This window comes from Helianthus annuus, chromosome 6, assembly GCF_002127325.2.
Source record: "Helianthus annuus cultivar XRQ/B chromosome 6, HanXRQr2.0-SUNRISE, whole genome shotgun sequence".
Lineage (NCBI taxonomy): Eukaryota > Viridiplantae > Streptophyta > Magnoliopsida > Asterales > Asteraceae > Helianthus > Helianthus annuus.
In genome coordinates, this window is record NC_035438.2 from 45,982,467 (window position 1) to 45,987,841 (window position 5,375).

Here is a 5,375-nt window from a genome sequence, read left to right on the forward strand (position 1 = left end):
GATCCGCACCACATCCTGCACTGTAAGTAATAACAAGAACAAGGCAGCTGCGATTGTTAGCTCTCAAGGTTTTATGCCGGAGATCTAGATTGATCAAGGGCTTTCCTCGTACATCTCGTGTCACCCCTTTACTTTTTGCTCATTGTTTGATCATAGATACAGCTCGATATCCTGAGCCGTATCCTGAAACTGGTTTTGCAAATAACTCAATTAACATATTTTTGAACATATTCTCTTAGCACACTACCTCACAAAACTAATTTGATCACTTAATTACTTAGGTAATTTTTGACCAAAACAGTTGTTTCCGTTGTTTCCCTGATTATTGTTGTTATTCTGGTTCTGGTTCAACTGAGGACAGTTTCTTTTGAAGTGGCCTTCAGCACCACACTGAAAGCATCCCCTGTTACCCTGCTGTTGTTGCGGCTGGTTCTGTGGAACTTGCTGTTGCTGTTGACGATTCTGATTCGCAGGTCGCGCGCTCCTACAATCCTTCGCTTCATGACCAAACTTGTTACACCTCTGACAACGACCCTTGTTACACTGCCCATTGTGATGCATGTTGCATCGGTTTCACTTGGGGTGGTTTCCTCTGTATCCACCCTGCCCTTGACTACCAGACAATTGCTGACCAGGACTCTGGTAGTCGTCAGTCTTTCGCTGCTGAGACTGAGACTGAGCCGATGTTGAACCCTTGCTTGTGACTCCATCCCACTTGCGCTTGTTGTCGCTGGGGGCATCGGAAGTAGTAGTGGCTGTAGTAGTAGCACCAATACGCTTGGGCAGTTTGTTCTGTTCCACTGCCTGATCAGTGAGACGATGAGCAAGTCGAGTGACTTGCTGGATGGTGGTGAGGTTTGCTGCTGTCACGTGACTCTGGATCTCTGGCACTAAACCTTTGAGGTACAACTCGATTCGGTTGATGGGAGGATCCACCATAGTAGGACACAAAATTGCCAGCTCATTAGACCTTTGTGTATACGCTTCGATTTCTGACCCCGTCATCTTTAAGTTGAAAAACTCCACCTCTAGCTTGTGGATATCGTCGCGACTACAATACTCTTCCTTGATCAGTTCCTTAAAATCATTCCATGGGGTGGCGTTAGCAGCAACAATCCCCAGCATTTGAACCTGAGCGTTCCACCACGTGAGCGCTAGACCTTCAAGAGTACCAGTAGCATACTTCACCCTACGTGCCTCAGGGCATTCACACTTCTCGAAAACAGATTCGAGCTTCTCGAACCAATGGAGGAGGCCTACAGCTCCTTCACTGCCGTTGAAAGTAGTTGGTCGACATTCCATAAAAGTTTTGAAAGTACATGTAGGAGGCTGAGCGTGTTGACCTGTCGTGTGTGCAAGAAGTTACAAAGTTAAGCACAAGTGTTGGTTTACGAGAGTAGGATCTAAAGATCCTAGAGTAAGTTGCAATGGCAGGTTATACCTCCTGCCTGAGCGGCTGCGAGTGCTGCAGTAACTTGTTCATTGATTAGAGCCGTTAGCTGGGCTTAAGCTAGGTTAACGCGTCCACTCATGATCTTCATACCAAAGAAAACATGAGTGAGAGAGGTTCGCGAAAGTGCGATGACAGAAGAGAGTAAGCACACATGTTTTTCAAACAGCAGTCATTACGTTCATCTAAGCATACCATGAGCAAAGTTCTATGTATCTAGCAAGTAGGCAATACAAACATAAACCATATTACCTAGAGCGTTGAGTCTTGCACGTGGAGTGAGGCATCGTTGTGGATCGTTGAGCACTGTATAGGTTATAGTCTAGTTTTAACAAAAACTTTTTCCCCTTATTAAAACCAAGTTCTCTATAACCTGGCTCTGATACCAATCTGTCACACCCCCAAAATCCACATGCGGAGTATCACCGCTTGGAGGCGTGACTGACCAGGATCAAGCCACCAATCATATTGAACATAGCATATAAGTAACTTCAAAACCCAAACGCAATATAATTGGTGTCCAACAAAACATAGTTTAAGTTGTAAGCAGAAGCATAATGTTTAAAACCAAAGTGTAAGTTCAAAAGTATGACAAAAGTTTAACATGGCATATGACTATCCATGTCCCACAACGTCCCTGCCTCCTCGTGCAAGCTCCAAAAGTACCTATTGACCTGCAAGGCATGTAGCAACGAGTCAACAACAAAGTTGAGCGAGTTCACAGTTGGTTGTTCAGTTTTACCAGTTTGTTTTGAAATCATAAGTCGTTTTGTAAACCACGAGTTAACCAGTTCTTTTGTTCCCCAAACCGTAACCATAATCAGTGGGGGGCTTCCCCTGTGAACCACTAGACCATACCATATCAACCACTAACGAAATATAAGTTGTGCCCTACATCAGAGTCTATCATCACTGACAGTTTGCCATAGTCCATTAGTACACGCCCGTTCAAACGACATGGTGTGAGGTTTGTTAAACCTAATAGCGCTATTAACTAATGACCCACTCGCCATCGGCCTCGGCGATTAAGTCGATATAAAGAGGAGGGACATCATGATAGAGTTTTGTCTAGTAAGTTAAGGTTGTTGTCCTACCCAAGGAGGACGAACGTACGTAGTTATACCCAAGGAGAATACCCAGGAGTGATAGTGGCATCCTACCCAAGGAGGATGGCGGTACATATCCTACCCAAGGAGGATATATAGTTTACGTTTTAGTTTATTAACCCATTCCCAACCCTTGGGAATCCCATGCCTTGTAGAAAGTGTGAACTCACCTCGGTTTGCTCGGTATGCTTAGTTACTTGCACAATTAATTCAATCAAAGCCTATAGTTTGTACATACACACAAATCAGTTGACATTCACATGTTCGACTAACAGGAAAGGTCATCACGTACATGCAAGTAACAACAAACACATAGCATCTATCAGTTATACAAGTTCATGCAAGTCATGCTTATCATTTAACAACAGCTAACTAACCCAGTTAACCTTTAACAGACTTAACTGAGTTCACTGTGCAGTTTACACATCTGACGAAATGCCCTAGTTTCGCCGTGATCCCCCTTCGACGAAACACTTGGCTTCGTCGTGCACCCTTTCGGCGAAACACCCTCTTGTTTCGCCGTGACTGGCGTTTCGTTATATCACATATGTTACGTCGTATTAGTTTCAAACACAGAAAAGCCTAATCGTCTACAGCCGTTACACAATGATTATCAACATCAGAACTTTATCCATGAATCACATATTACCAGATTATTGACACGACGTAACTGTAATACTTATACATTTAACCAATCTAACCAATCTAAACAAATAACATCATGGTACACAAGCACCAACAGATTATGAACTGTGAACATAAACCATTTCACCACCTCATACAGATCATCAATTCCTAATTTTATCAAGTATTATACTCATCAAACGATTTAATCTCAACATACAGATCATCATAACCATCTACCCATGCAACCCTATGCAAAGATCATTCAACAGTAACAATCAAATCATTCTATCATGACATCGTGCAAATCAAATATGACAGGAAATTGAATCGGTTAATTAATATCTATACACTAACCGGTTACAAGGCGAACTAGCAAGGATTCAAGAGAGATGATGGTGAAGGATGGCAGTTGCCGTCGCACAGTGGAGAGAGGGACCTTAGGGTTTCACAATAACAAGTTACGTAACCTATGTCCTTTAAATATGTAGATTTTACTGTGTTGGGCCCTTACTGGGCTTCGGGGAAACTGGGCCGGCGAAACATCTTGTTTCGTCGAGATAGGGATGACGAAACACCCCTGTTTCGTCGAAGTTGCTAATGGCGAAACACTTCTGTTTCGTCGAACCCATTCAAGGCTTAAATAGTTTAAGTTTTTCAAACAGGTTACATGATATCTCACCAAACACCTCAATCACATTAAATAGACAACATATCAACAAACATCTCAACATATAATCCAACGTGTACAATTACAAGGCAAACAAGTCGTGTAAATAAACAACTTAACAATTAACGTGTAATTAATGCGAAGATGGAATCTTGGAAAACTCGAGTTGTCACATGGCACATGATGGGTGTTTCGGAATAAACAAGATGATACTAGAGTGATCGTAAAGAACAAGGCTCGATTTGTAGTCCAAGGTTTCAGTCAGGTTAAGGGTTTAGATTATGATGAAGTGTATGCTCCAGTAGCATGTCTTGAAGCCATCCGTATTTTCTTGGAATATGCATCCTTCATGGGCTTTACAGTCTATCAGATGGATGTCAAGACAACATTCCTTTATGGGAAGGTCAAGGAGGAGATTTATGTTTCTCAACCACCGGGTTTTTTTGATATAGAGAAGGAAGGATATGCCTACAAGTTAGACAAGGCTCTTTACGGTTTGCACCAAGCACCCCGTGCATGGTATGCTACCCTAACAGAACATTTGCTTGCTCATGGGTACACTAGAGGGACAATCGATCAAACACTGTTCATTAAACGTGTTGACAAGGACATCATCCTTGTTCATATATACGTTGACGACATCATCTTTGAGTCCACAAATGATATTCTTTGCAAAGAGTTTGAAGAGGTAATGAAGAGGAAGTTCGAGATAAGTTCTTTAGGAGAAATGACGATGTTTTTGGGCATGCAATTTCGTCAGAACAATTAAGGAATCTTGATTCATCAGAGCAAATATGTTCACGACGTTCTTGCAAAATTCAGCATGACAGACTCAAAGTCGATTGACTCCCCAATTGCAGAGCGGCCGTTGTTGACTGAGGATCCTGAAGGAAGCCCTGTTAACCAAACATTGTATCGATCTATGATCGGTTCTCTGATGTACTTAATTGCAAGCCGGCCAGATCTGTTAGTGTGCTCGTTATCAGGCTAATCCTAAACTCTCTCATCTAACTGCAGTTAAAAGAATTTTTAGATATCTAAAGGGAGCTCCTAAACTCGACTATGGTATCCTAGATATTCGAACTTTGATCTGCTTGCTTTTTCAGACAACAACTTTGGAGGGACAGACAGGGATAGAAAATCTACATCAGCTGGATGCCAATTCTTGGGAGATAGACTTATCTCTTGGCAGTGCAAGAAGTAGCAAACTGTATCTCTTTCCATCACGGAAGCATAGTATGTTGCAGGATCTGCCTGCTGCTCCCAGGTTCTTCGGATGCAACATCAGCTGGAGGATTATGGTTTGACTTATCTTGATACAACTATTTATTATGATAATGATACCGCTATCCAGATCACTAAAAACCCTACTTTCACTCCAAAACCAAGCACATTGACATCAAAGTCCACTTCATTCGAGATTGCTTTGACAGAGGTTTAATTAAACTTGAACAGATCCATACGGATGCTAATACAACGGAACTTTTTACAAAACCTGTCAGCATCTCGAGGTTCAATGTGCTTG